The sequence below is a fragment of the Salmo trutta genome, unplaced genomic scaffold (genome assembly GCF_901001165.1).
Source record: "Salmo trutta unplaced genomic scaffold, fSalTru1.1, whole genome shotgun sequence".
In the NCBI taxonomy this organism is placed as follows: domain Eukaryota; kingdom Metazoa; phylum Chordata; class Actinopteri; order Salmoniformes; family Salmonidae; genus Salmo; species Salmo trutta.
In genome coordinates this window covers 240,867-256,217 of record NW_021822962.1, presented here as the reverse complement: position 1 = coordinate 256,217, position 15,351 = coordinate 240,867, and the positions used below count along the sequence as shown (strand labels likewise).

General features: G+C 47.5%; 1 protein-coding gene across 1 annotated transcript in view; it reads right to left on the bottom strand.

The window, feature by feature from the left end:
• Positions 1 to 15,351, bottom strand: part of LOC115187630 (dysbindin-A-like) — a 32,244-nt gene that overhangs the window by 4,041 nt on the left and 12,852 nt on the right. The gene's annotated exons all lie outside the window — the stretch shown is intronic.

The following is a 15,351-nucleotide window of genomic DNA, read 5'->3' as shown; positions in this document are numbered from 1 at the left end:
AACATCATCCTACAGATATCATAAGATAAATGTCTTCTCACTATAATAATGATCAACATCATCCTACAGATATCATAAGATAAATGTCTTCTCACTATAATAATGATCAACATCATCCTACAGATATCATAAGATAAATGTCTTCTCACTATAACAATGATCAACATCATCCTACAGATATCATAAGATAAATGTCTTCTCACTATAACAATGATCAACATCATCCTACAGATATCATAAGATAAATGTCTTCTCACTATAACAATGATCAACATCATCCTACAGATATCATAAGATAAATGTCTTCTCACTATAATAATGATCAACATCATCCTACAGATATCATAAGATAAATGAGTCTGGCCAGAGACACCGTCCTTACTGTAGCATCTCCTCAAAGAGCCCCGAGTCTGGCCAGAGACCATCCTTACTGTAGCGTCTCCTCACAGAGCCCCGAGTCTGGCCAGAGACACCATCCTTACTGTAGCGTCTCCTCACAGAGCCCCGAGTCTGGCCAGAGACACCATCCTTACTGTAGCGTCTCCTCACAGAGCCCCGAGTCTGGCCAGAGACACCATCCTTACTGTAGCGTCTCCTCACAGAGCCCTGAGTCTGGCCAGAGACCATCCTTACTGTAGCGTCTCCCCACAGAGCCCTGAGTCTGGCCAGAGACACCATCCTTACTGTAGCGTCTCCTCACAGAGCCCTGAGTCTGGCCAGAGACACCATCCTTACTGTAGCGTCTCCTCACAGAGCCCTGAGTCTGGCCAGACACCATCCTTACTGTAGCGTCTCCTCACAGAGCCCCGAGTCTGGCCAGAGACACCATCCTTACTGTAGCGTCTCCTCACAGAGCCCCGAGTCTGGCCAAAGACACCATCCTTACTGTAGCGTCTCCTCACAGAGCCCCGAGTCTGGCCAGAGACACCATCCTTACTGTAGCGTCTCCTCACAGAGCCCCGAGTCTGGCCAGAGACACCATCCTTACTGTAGAGTCTCCTCACAGAGCCCCGAGTCTGGCCAGAGACACCATCCTTACTGTAGCGTCTCCTCACAGAGCCCCGAGTCTGGCCAGAGACACCATCCTTACTGTAGAGTCTCCTCACAGAGCCCCGAGTCTGGCCAGAGACTCCATCCTTACTGTAGCGTCTCCTCACAGAGCCCCGAGTCTGGACAGAGACACCATCCTTACTGTAGCGTCTCCTCACAGAGCCCCGAGTCTGGCCAGAGACACCATCCTTACTGTAGCGTCTCCTCACAGAGCCCCGAGTCTGGCCAGACACCACCCTTACTGTAGCGTCTCCTCACAGAGCCCTGAGTCTGGCCAGACACCTTTGTGTGGAGCGTGCAGAGACTAGCACCCTGAGTCTGGCCAGAGAGACTATTCTGTGACCTCTTTATCTCAGTTAACAACCCTTTCTTGTGATCCAGATCAAACAACCCTTCTTGTGATACTATAGTACCAGGATACTAACAAGATACCACTACAGTACTATAGGATACTAACAAGATACTGCTAAAATACTACAGTACCAGGATACTAACAAGATATCGCTACAGTACTATAGGATACTAACAAGATACTGCTAAAATACTACAGTACCAGGATACTAACAAGATACCGCTACAGTACTACAGGATACCAACAAGATACCGCTACAGTACTATAGGATACTAACAAGATACTGCTAAAATACTACAGTACCAGGATACTAACAAGATACCGCTACAGTACTACAGGATACTAACAAGATACCGCTACAGGATACTAACAAGATACCGCTACAATACTACAGGATACGCTACAATACTACAGGATACCGCTACAGTACTACAGGATACCAACAAGATACCACTACAGTACTACAGGATACCAACAAGATACCGCTACAGTACTACAGGATACTAACAAGATACTGCTAAAATACGACAGTACCAGGATACTAACAAGATACCACTACAATACTACAGGATAGTAACAACAGCAGAGGAACTAACACCCTTGACTTTGCAGTCACATTTGTATTTTCTTACAAGCACTGACTTTGCTGACAGCTGCTTTATTGAGGAACGGTTTTAAATCAAATCAAAGTTTATTTGTCATGTGATCCGAATACAACAGGTGAAATGCTTACATACAAGCTCTAACCAATAGTGCAAAAAAGGTATTAGGTGAACAATAGGTAGGTAAAGAAATAAAACAACAGTAAAAAGACAGGCTATATACAGTAGCAAGGCTATAAAAGTAGCGAGGCTACATACAGACTTACTGTGACTGAGATACATGGTTGTCTCACCGAGTTACCTTAAGATGAAATCGCTCTGGATAAGAGCACCTGCTAAATGACTCAAATGTAAATTGATATCACCCACATTGTAGGCTAATTATTTACTTGCCTGCCCAGGGGTGAGTCCTCCAGATAAGAAAACAACAGGACTGTGGTGTTATGTGAAGCCAGACATGTATCGTGACTATCGTCCCAGTTAGCACTAGTCCCCACTGTGAGCCATGTGTCTCTCTCGGTCTTAAAGACAGGAAGCACCTACCAACTTCTCAGAACAGCAGGAAGTGGCTGTGTTACTTTTATGGCACCATAGGAGTGTCTGTGTTACGGCTAGAGGTGCTACATCCTTTAAAAGATGCATATTGTTGCAGTGAATCTTTTGTCCTAGATCAAGCTCTACTCATCATTAACTGCCTTTACAAGAACTGACATCCATGTGGAGTCAAGTAACAGCAGATTGAGGAACTAAGTATTTTCTTTATTTTCTGACAAAGTTCATCCCAGAAATGCTGCCTCGGTGAAAATAAGAATTTCAACCCTGAATCATTGGATTCTCACAAATCCTTGAAATGTATTCTTTTTTTTAATTTCACCTTTATTTAACCAGGTAGGCAAGTTGAGAACAAGTTCTCATTTACAACTGCGACCTGGCCAAGATAAAGCAAAGCAGTTCGACAACATACAACAACACAAAGTTACACATGGAGTAAAACAAACATACAGTCAATAATATAGTAGAAAAATAAGTCTATATACAATGTGAGCAAATGAGGTGAGATAAGGGAGGTAAAGGCAAAAAAGGCCATGGTGGCAAAGTAAATACAATATAGCAAGTAAAACACTGGAATGGTAGATTTACAGTGGAAGAAAGTGCAAAGTAGAAATATAAATAATGGGGTGCAAAGGAGCAAAATAAATAAATACAGTAGGGGAAGAGGTAGTTGTTTGGGCTAAATTAGAGATGGGCTATGTACAGGTGCAGTAATCTGTGAGCTGCTCTGACAGCTGGTGCTTAAAGCTAGTGAGGGAGATTAGTGTTTCCAGTTTCAGAGATTTTTGTAGTTCGTTCCAGTCATTGGCAGCAGAGAACTGGAAAGAGAGGCGGCCGAAGGAGGAATTGGCTTTGGGGTTGACCAGAGAGATATACCTGCTGGAGCGCGTGCTACAGGTGGGTGCTACTATGGTGACCAGTGAGCTGAGATAAGGGGGAACTTTACCTAGCAGGGTCTTGTAGATGACAATGCCAGCCAAGGTGCCAATTAGAGGCTCAGGATTTTCAGGTAGGTCATTTCTCGTTGTCAGAATCTACCAAAGCATTTGAACACAGTCAGTCAGTCACTCCAGTGGGCTGGATGTGTCAAATCTACTAGTCCCAGGTGGGCAGGAAGTCAGCCAGCTGTCACCAGGCAGGGCCCCACAATAACTGTCTGTCCCCCAAACGGCTCCCTATTCCCTTTATAGTGCACTACTTTTGAACCAGGGCCCATAGGAAATACACGGACTAGGGTGCCGTTTCTAGGGACTAGGCTTTCATCTGGGAAGCTACCTGTGATCAGAGACATGCATTCTATCTGCCACATGGTGAACAGCAACTCAACAGAACCAGCCTCTGATTCACTAGAAATTCCACTCTCCTTATATCACATATTGCAACACCACAACTCTTCATCCACAAAACATTTACATGACGCCCTCCCCATAGGTAACATGACGGCCTTCCCCATAGGTAACGTGACGGCCTTCCCCATAGGTAACGTGACGGCCTCCCCATAGGTAACGTGACGGCCTCCCCATAGGTAACGTGACGGCCTCCCCATAGGTAACGTGACGGCCTCCCCATAGGTAACATGACGGCCTCCCCATAGGTAACATGACGGCCTCCCCATAGGTAACATGACGGCCTCCCCATAGGTAACATGACGGCCTCCCCATAGGTAACATGACGGCCTCCCCATAGGTAACATGACGGCCTCCCCATAGGTAACATGACGGCCTCCCCATAGGTAACATGACGGCCTCCCCATAGGTAACATGACGGCCTTCCCCATAGGTAACATGACGGCCTCCCCATAGGTAACATGACGGCCTCCCCATAGGTAACATGACGGCCTCCCCATAGGTAACATGACGGCCTCCCCATAGGTAACATGACGGCCTCCCCATAGGTAACATGACGGCCTCCCCATAGGTAACATGACGGCCTCCCCATAGGTAACATGACGGCCTCCCCATAGGTAACATGACGGCCTCCCCATAGGTAACATGACGGCCTTCCCCATAGGTAACATGACGGCCTCCCCATAGGTAACATGACGGCCTCCCCATAGGTAACATGACGGCCTCCCCATAGGTAACATGACGGCCTCCCCATAGGTAACATGACGGCCTCCCCATAGGTAACATGACGGCCTCCCCATAGGTAACATGACGGCCTCCCCATAGGTAACATGACGGCCTCCCCATAGGTAACATGACGGCCTCCCCATAGGTAACATGACGGCCTCCCCATAGGTAACATGACGGCCTCCCCATAGGTAACATGACGGCCTCCCCATAGGTAACATGACGGCCCTCCCCATAGGTAACATGACGGCCTCCCCATAGGTACATGACGGCCTCCCCATAGGTAACATGACGGCCTCCCCATAGGTAACATGACGGCCTCCCCATAGGTAACATGACGGCCTCCCCATAGGTAACATGACGGCCTCCCCATAGGTAACATGACGGCCTCCCCATAGGTAACATGACGGCCTCCCCATAGGTAACATGACGGCCTCCCCATAGGGTAACATGACGGCCCTTCCCCATAGGTAACATGACGCCCTCCCCATAGGTAACATGACGGCCTCCCCATAGGTAACATGACGGCCTCCCCATAGGTAACATGACGGCCTCCCCATAGGTAACATGACGGCCTTCCCATAGGTAACATGACGGCCTCCCCATAGGTAACATGACGGCCTCCCCATAGGTAACATGACGGCCTCCCCATAGGTAACATGACGCCCCCCCCCATAGGTAACATGACGGCCTCCCCAATAGGTAACATGACGGCCTCCCCATAGGTAACATGACGCCCCCCCCCATAGGTAACATGACGGCCTTCCCATAGGTAACATGACGGCCTCCCCATAGGTAACATGACGGCCTCCCCATAGGTAACATGACGGCCTCCCCATAGGTAACATGAAGGCCTTCCCATAGGCAACATCCCATAGGCAACATCCCATAGGTAACATGATGGCCTCCCATAGGTAACATTATGCAAATGTTGCTTGACAAATGGTTAACCAGTTGCATTTATTTATTTATTTGTGCATGCTGCAACAACTGAGGAATGTATTTTTAGATGTGACCCACAAGCTGCAGCTGTGACCCGTGACGTTCTCTTGTTTCTCATAGCGGAAGTCAAATGGCTTTCTGACAGAGAGAAGGGATGTCAATGGCTTTCTGACAGAGAGAAGGGATGTCAATGGCCTTCTGACAGAGAGAAGGGATGTCAATGGCCTTCTGACAGAGAGAAGGGATGTCAATGGCTTTCTGACAGAGAGAAGGGATGTCAATGGCTTTCTGACAGAGAGAAGGGATGTCAATGGCTTTCTGACAGAGAGAAGGGATGTCAATGGCCTTCTGGGAGCGAGAAGGGATGTCAATGGCTTTCTGACAGAGAGAAGGGATGTCAATGGCCTTCTGGGAGCGAGAAGGGGTGTCAATAGCTTTGAGAGAGAGAGCTAGGGGTGACAAAATATATATCAGACAGTGGAAGAGATTCCCTATAGCGCAATACTTTTGATCAGAGCCTAAATACCCCCAGCAGGATAAATGTATTATGATGAGCCCTCCAACCTCTCTATTGACCCCCAGGGTAGGAGAGATGGACACTAATCCCCCCAGCAGGATAAATGTATTATGATGAGCCCTCCAACCTCTCTATTGACCCCCAGGGAAGGAGAAGTATATCGAGGTTCCTCTTAGTGAAAGTAACACCCAACATCTTACTCTCCCACCATGTCAAATAATCTCCTTAAAGGAGGCGCATAGATTAGAATTGTTAATTGAGTTGAATGAATCTTAGAGGAGAGATGGGGGTTCTGTATCTAAATCGAGAAGGCTCACGGCCTTCTAGGACGGCTCTTAATTCCACTGTTATAAACATTCTATTACTGCTCCTAATTCCACAGTTAAACATTCTATTACTGCTCTAATTCCACTGTTATGAACATTCTATTACTGCTCCTAATTCCACTGTTATAAACATTCTATCACTGCTCTAATTCCACAGTTATAAAACATATTACTGCTCTAATTCCACAGTTATAAACATTCTATTACTGCTCCTAATTCCACTGTTATAAACATTCTATTACTGCTCCTAATTCCACTGTTATAAACATTCTATTACTGCTCTAATTCCACAGTTATAAAACATTCTATTACTGCTCTAATTCCACAGTTATAAACATTCTATTACTGCTCCTAATTCCACTGTTATAAACATTCTATTACTGGTCCTAATTCCACTGTTATAAACATTCTATTACTGCTCCTAATTCCACTGTTATAAACATTCTATTACTGCTCTAATTCCACAGTTATAAAACATTCTATTACTGCTCTAATTCCACAGTTAAACATATTACTGCTGTTAATTCCACTGTTATAAACAGTCTCCAAGTCATGAGTCACCACTATAAATAGGAACCAAGATCAAATGTTCAGAGAAATGTTATGATATTTAATACCAAGCTATGTCAGGGGGGTTTCAGAGGGCTACCACTGGTGACGTTCTGTAAAGCCTAGTGAATTCAGTCGTATCAACTGATAGACTTGTGAAGAGCCCTACAGTGCATTACATTCCTATATATTATAAAGCAGTGGTCACCAACCTGTCGATCGCCATCTTCAAGGCATTCCTAGTGGATCACCAAACATTTCAGTAGAAAAGCCAATGATAAAGGCATAAAGGCTTACGTTCCTTTTTGTTTTCTTCATGTTGTGCTGTTGGCGGTCGGTGCACTTGATGCACCAGGTAGGCAAAGTGTTCACATTATGAACCATTTCATTTGTCTGAAAAGACAAACTCCTCCAACCCGGTGGACTCTGAGATCTGTGGCTAAATCGACGGTGCCTACTGCACTGGCCAATCGGATAGTTCAAATCACAGTGCCTACCTACAGCTTCCACGACCCCAGCAAAGTTTGATACTAGAGTTAATGAAAGAGGGAGCAGGGACCGTGAGAGGCGGACCCTCTGCTGCTCTCTCCCTCCCGTCGCTGAGACTAATGCCGTGTTCAAGACAACTGGGAACTTGGAAATGTCTGACTTCCGACGACAGTATGTTCAAAACAACTGGGAACTCTGGAAAATAACTAACTCTGGCATCTTTCTAGAGCTCCGACTTACCGACCTGAAGTTCACTGACGTCATTATTTGGCCTCGTTTTCCCAGAGTTCCCAGTTGTCTTGAAAGCACCATGACCATGAGATGCATGTACCATCAGTCCAATAAAATACAATTATTTTTAATTTATGCTCAGCATGTTCTACACCAACTGATATATTCTGTTATTAAAGCTTAAGTTTCGAAATATAATATGGTCTGAGAGGAACAATATTGGCAGGCATTGCATATAGCCAATATATGATGTGATAATGTATTAGGCCTATTGCACAAACATCATTCCTACTGAACTGGTTTTATTAGGTTAATGATAACTTTGACTGCGGTTTTGACCACTGTTCTAAAGGGTCTGAGCCATAGACGTAAAGCTATTATATTAGCTATGATCTGAGAGGGGGAGGCAGAGCACTGTCCCCAGCCTCAGCTCTCATGTTAGGTTGCTGTATACTACTCATCTCATCTACACCCTGTGGGCTGCCAAGTCAGGCGACTGTGGGCTGCCAAGTCAGGCGACGGTGGGCTGCCAAGTCAGGCGACGGTGGGCTGCCAAGTCAGGCGACGGTGGGCTGCCAAGTCAGGCGACTGTGGGCTGCCAAGTCAGGCGACTGTGGGCTGCCAAGTCAGGCGACTGTGGGCTGCCAAGTCAGGCGACGGTGGGCTGCCAAGTCAGGCGACGGTGGGCTGCCAAGTCAGGCGACGGTGGGCTGCCAAGTCAGGCGACGGTGGGCTGCCAAGTCAGGCGACGGTGGGCTGCCAAGTCAGGCGACGGTGGGCTGCCAAGTCAGGCGACTGTGGGCTGCCAAGTCAGGCGACTGTGGGCTGCCAAGTCAGGCGACGGTGGGCTGCCAAGTCAGGCGACTGTGGGCTGCCAAGTCAGGCGACTGTGGGCTGCCAAGTCAGGCGACTGTGGGCTGCCAAGTCAGGCGACTGTGGGCTGCCAAGTCAGGCTACTGTGGGCTGCCAAGTCAGGTTACACTGGCACACACACTGCACTGCTTTGCTTTATCTTGGCCAGGTCGCAGTTGTAAATGAGGAGAACTTTTCAACTAGCCTACCTGGTTAAATAAAAAATAAAATAAAAAACACACACATCAAACTGCTGGTCAGGTGTGGGCAGCCTGCTCTTCAGATATGACAGTAGAATGACAGACGAGTGTTTGGAACAATGCTCTCCTCTAATTAGCCAATAAACCATTTTTACATCATGGACCTTTTTCTCCCGTCCCACCTCCCGTCCCACCTCCCGTCCCACCTCCCGTCCCACCTCCCGTCCCACCTCCCGTCCCACCTCCCGTCAGGCCTGACCAGATGTGCTACTCACAGCTAATCCAATCATAGCGGTTTCAGACAGCACTGCTTACCTCAGCAAGCCATTGATCTCCGTAATAGCAGCCATAGTGTGCATCCCAAATGTTACCCTCTATAGTGCACTACTTTCTACCAGAGACCTGAACAAAAGTAGTGCGCTATATAGGGAATAGGGTACCATTTGGGACGCAACCCTACTGCTGGTCTTACTCTAAATCACTGCCTCTTTACTATAATGGTTAAGAGCTAGAGAAATCAATACCCTCTGAAGGGAGCGTAAAAGTAAGGAGTGAATAGACTGACACTTTAAGCCATTTTCCTGCTATTACTTCTCCAGTGCTGCATTTTTACCCACACCGAGCGAATTACCCTCCTCACCCGGCTCCCAAGACTGATTTAAGTAGTAAAACATCAACAACAAAAAGACCCAAATTTCAGACAGGTGTCCGATCTCTGCCTGCAAATCACCCATAACAACACGACAAGTCGCCCGGAGCAGTGGAACACAGCGTTCACAGTCCAGTGAGCAGCAGAGCAGATACCCCGGACCGTCTATGCCTGCGTGGAGGCGTTCTAATTACATTCTAATGTGGCATATCAGCTCTACATGTTATGTAAGAACGTTGCTGCACATTCCTGACCAGTGATGTATATTAAGGGACTATTTAATAGTCAAGTAACTGGTAATCACTGCATTTATAGAGGAGTTATTGACTGGTAGAATTGCTCCTGTTACCTACGTCACTAACACTTAGATCCATCCCTTCCCTTCAACCTGACCTTTTCTGTTTCCTGACAACAGACAAACTGTTGGGGCAATAAGGAGCGTAACAGCATGGGTTCATCATATGACTGAGTCACACAACCCAGGCTGCAGTAAGTCAAGTCCTACTGAAAGAATACCGTGGCAGTAACACACACCTACATCAGAGCATCACCAAATAGACATTCCACTTTAAACATGAGGAGAATAACTAATACACAGACAGACAGAGGGAGAGAGACATGAAGAGAGGGACATGGAGAGAGAGACATAAAAATAAAGAGGAAAATGGAGAGATAGACAAAAAGATAGAGGGAAATGGAGAGAGACATAACAGAGAGAAGAAAACGAGACAGACACAGAGAGACAGAGAGACACAGAGAGACACAGAGACAGAGAGAGACAGAGAGAGAGAATCGTAACCTACAGGAGTTCCTGGAGCTGTTCCCTGGAGAGGACATGACCGGTGTCCTGGTGATCGTGACGACCCAGGCCAGCCCAGAGCCTGAGCGGAGAGCGAGACCAGACGCTCAGCTATGCTACACCCCCACCACTACAGCTAACCCCCCATTCTGCATCGACAGAGTGGTTACACACTACCTCGCTCGGACGGATAATGCTTCTCTGCTGCCAAACACACACACCGCGATGCTGTGAGGGAGCATGTGCAGTACTGCCAGGCTGAGGAGACACTGCTGTAGTGGTGAGGGTAGAGGAGGGGAGGGCTGCCTGGGAGTGTACCACTCACTACTCACAAGAGGGGGAGGGCTGCCTGGGAGTGTACCACTCACTACTCACAAGAGGGGGAGGGCTGCCTGGGAGTGTACCACTCACTCCTCACAAGAGGGGGAGGGCTGCCTGGGTGTGTACCACTCACTACTCACAAGAGGGGGAGGGCTGCCTGGGGGTGTACCACTCACTACTCACAAGAGGGGGAGGGCTGCCTGGGGGTGTACCACTCACTACTCACAAGAGGGGGAGGGCTGCCTGGGGGTGTACCACTCACTACTCACAAGAGGGGGAGGGCTGCCTGGGGGTGTACCACTCACTACTCACAAGAGGGGGAGGGCTGCCTGGGGGTGTACCACTCACTACTCACAAGAGGGGGAGGGCTGCCTGGGAGTGTACCACTCACTCCTCACAAGAGGGGGAGGGCTGCCTGGGTGTGTACCACTCACTACTCACAAGAGGGGGAGGGCTGCCTGGGAGTGTACCACTCACTCCTCACAAGAGGGGGAGATCTGCCTGGGAGTGTACCACTCACTACTCACAAGAGGGGGAGGGGCTTCTAATAATAAAGACAGATAGTGGGAAACCTAGGCTGTATCATAAATGCCACCCTCTTCCCTACATAGTGCACTGCTTTTGGAAGTAGTGCACTAAACAACTTGCCAATTACCTTGTTGTTGCCCCCCCCCCCCCCCCAGTTCATCAAATGTCTACCCTGCTAGACCTGCCCCAGTCAACTTTAAGTGCTGTTATTGTGAAGTGAAAATATCTAGGAGCAACAACGGCTCAGCCATGAAGTGGTAGGCCACAGTGCCTTCAGAAAGTATTCACACCCCTTGACATGCCACATTTTGTTGTGTTACAGCCTGAATTCAAAACGGATTAAATAGATGTTTTTCCCCTCACCCATCTATACACAATACCCCATAATGACAAAGTTAAAACATGTTGAGAGATTTTTCCAAATTCATTGAAAATGAAATACAGAAATAGCTCATTCACACCTCTTTGCTATGACACTCCAAATTGAGCTCAGGTGCATCCAATTTCCTTTGATCATCCTTAGACCACTGCCTTAGAGGGCTATTTATAACCTCCAGGTTCAGAAATGTCCAGGTCAACTAGCCCATGTCAGCTAACGTTGTTTTAGCTAGGTTTTTTTAGCCCTTTGATTTTGTTATAATGTTCCAGTCACTCAGATAACATATGAACACATGGCAAAATGTGTAGAATTGCACGAAATTTGCTTTAAAACTGCAAAACGTTCTCTCCGACAACAAGGGGCGTGTGAACAATGCATCATGGCCAGTGGTTATGCCCATAGAAATAGACGCGTCACGTTCCCCAATGATGGCAGGGGGACCCTGTGTGAAAAGGTTTGGGAACCACTGAGCTACTGTACCATCTGCATATCATAATGCGTGAGTACACAAATTATCATGTAATTAACCTTATCCTAGGCATTTGTTATAGAAAAGATACATTTAACGTACGGTGCTCTTCCAAGTTGAGTTAAAATTGTGTTTTTGCTGAAGAGAAGCTGTTAAGAGATATTGATTGAGATTGATCTCTACAGAGACTACTGTGGAGGAGGGATTGACACACCTACTGCATTAGAAAAGCACCTAGCTAGATGAGTTTCTATAAAAAGGAACCACAATACTTCCATGTCTTTGGTTAAGATCCCTGACAACGAAATAGATTCTGTGACTGAGCTTAGAACAGTCTCTCACGCCCGTTCCCGTCTGTGGCACGGTCACGCCCGTTCCGTCTGTGGTTAAGACACGGTCACGCCCGTTCCGTCTGTGGTTAAGACACGGTCACGCCCGTTCCGTCTGTGGTTAAGACACGGCCACGCCCGTTCCCGTCTGTGGTTAAGACACGGCCACGCCCGTTCCCGTCTGTGGTTAAGACACGGCCACGCCCGTTCCGTCTGTGGTTAAGACACGGCCACGCCCGTTCCGTCTGTGGTTAAGACACGGCCACGCCCGTTCCGTCTGTGGTTAAGACACGGCCACGCCCGTTCCGTCTGTGGTTAAGACACGGCCACGCCCGTTCCGTCTGTGGTTAAGACACGGCCACGCCCGTTCCGTCTGTGGTTAAGACACGGCCACGCCCGTTCCGTCTGTGGTTAAGACACGGCCACGCCCGTTCCGTCTGTGGTTAAGACACGGTCACGCCCGTTCCGTCTGTGGTTAAGACACGGCCACGCCCGTTCCGTCTGTGGTTAAGACACGGCCACGCCCGTTCCGTCTGTGGTTAAGACACGGCCACGCCCGTTCCGTCTGTGGTTAAGACACGGCCACGCCCGTTCCGTCTGTGGTTAAGACACGGCCACGCCCGTTCCGTCTGTGGTTAAGACACGGCCACGCCCGTTCCGTCTGTGGTTAAGACACGGCCACGCCCGTTCCGTCTGTGGTTAAGACACGGCCACGCCCGTTCCGTCTGTGGTTAAGACACGGTCACGCCCGTTCCGTCTGTGGTTAAGACACGGTCACGCCCGTTCCCGTCTGTGGTTAAGACACGGTCACGCCCGTTCCGTCTGTGGTTAAGACACGGTTACGCCCGTTCCCGTCTGTGGTTAAGACACGGCCACGCCCGTTCCGTCTGTGGTTAAGACACGGCCACGCCCGTTCCGTCTGTGGTTAAGACACAAGTTTGATCTCCTCACAGTAGCTCAGCAGCACTCTCTTTCTACTAGAAAGGCTCTGCTCCTGCAGAACTGAACAAGACCACACTGCTTCAAGGTAGCATCCCAAAATGGCACCCTCTTGACCAGGGCCCAGGCCAGAAATAGTGCACTATATAGGGTATTGGGTAAATCTCTGAAAAGATCCGCAATTTATGCCTCAACATGTATTACAAAAGACGTGTTGTTTACCTTGCATGCTGAAGGAGACAAACTACTATCTAATTCCTTTCTTTATTTCCTTATTGTAACATTATCTAATATGCTAGATCACTCCAACTAAAAATAGCAAGGTGGTGGGGTGTTCTAAGCAGTTCCCATCCTGGCTACAACAGGAAATTAATGTCATGCATATTGAGGCGAGGAGAATCAAGGAAATGTACCCCCCAAAGCTAAAATCTTGTGTCTTACTGCTATTCTGGCCCATTCAGTTTAATGTATATGTTAATACGAAATAAAAGCCACAAATATAAATAATAAAAGCCACATATGAATATTAACTATACAAAAATGATATTTATTCTACCATGTAACATTTCCAGATGAGAATATCCATGGACAATAACATTTTACAGAGAACAGCCTACCTGTTTAAAAGACCACAACAGATACACTCATTAACCCCCCCCCCCATTATTCATATCCTGAGAATGCAACTCTGCATAGCAACATCCAAATCGCTATTCTCTTTTCTGGTACCACACACACACACACTACTAAAGTGGTTATTGAATGGCTCATGAATGATTCATTATAGACACCGGACAGCATGAAGCTTCTAGCGTCAAACTCTTTTCTGGACACATCACTGTCAGGCAGACCTTCAGTCAGGTTGATCCATCTCTCCTCCCTCCCTGACTCTCACTGTGCCTGCGTCCCAAATGACACTATTCCCTATTTAGTGAACGACCAGGACCTCTGGTCAAAAGCAGTGCACTATATAGAGAACAGGGTGCCCTTTGGGATGCACCTGGGAGCCCGTAATCTGCCTCCAACAAGGGAATCTCATCATGTTCGCTTCCATGACGTCACAACTAGCTATTCTGTGAAGATACTGTGTATAAAGCTGTGAAACATTTTATTCCCTGGGGGGGGTTTCACGTTAAGATGTCATTAAACTGATGAGCGAGCACATCAAATATGTTGAGATGTTGAGCAAAACCACAGTCATGATGATGTTCTCTTTCAGGTCTGTCTGCCAGAGGACGTCTGATTCACAACGCCTGTCACACACACAAAACCACAGTCATGATGATGTTCTCTTTCAGGTCTGTCTGCCAGAGGACGTCTGATTCACAACGCCTGTCACACACACACAACCACAGTCATGATGATGTTCTCTTTCAGGTCTGTCTGCCAGAGGACGTCTGATTCCCAACGCCTGTCACACACACAAAACCACAGTCATGATGATGTTCTCTTTCAGGTCTGTCTGCCAGAGGACGTCTGATTCACAACGCCTGTCACACACACAAAACCGCTACAAACTGGGAGTTCTGTCTTGAATTGACCTGCATCCCATTTAGCGAGAGTGACAGGCCCTTTTAGTGGAGATCCATCATATTATGATCCGGTAGGAAGTAAAAAGGGAGGTGAAGTAATGTTGCTCTGTAGCATGAAGACTCCTTCCAGGACCAGGATATATGTGCTGAGAGGTTCATTATGACGTAGAGGTTAATGTGACGCAGCTTGTGCCAAAGGGATTCTATCTGCTCTCTCAAAGACGCCCTCCGAGGAGAATTCATGTCTAGCTTGGAAATAATGACTGGAACAACCCAACACGCTGTTTGATGTTAACTGGGGTCTAGGAGACCAATTACACATCAGATGTGGGGAAAAAGCTGAAACCACAGATACGGCTACTGCCATGTTCATTTCCCAAGCCTCAAGACATCATGAAGACATCCTGGAGACGATGTGAAACTGAAACTATCATAAAAAGAAAACAGGCTTTTCACAAAATCCTACTATATTCCTATTTACAATATAGGCCGCAGCTATGATTTTGTAGGCTGCATGTTTACAGGACATCTTACTGACAATACCGTTCTGTTTAGAGGGGGACCTTACTGACTGTACAGAATACCGTTCTGTTTAGAGGGGGACCTTACTGACTGTACAGAATACCGTTCTGTTTAGAGGGGGACCTTACTGACTGTACAGAATACCGTTCT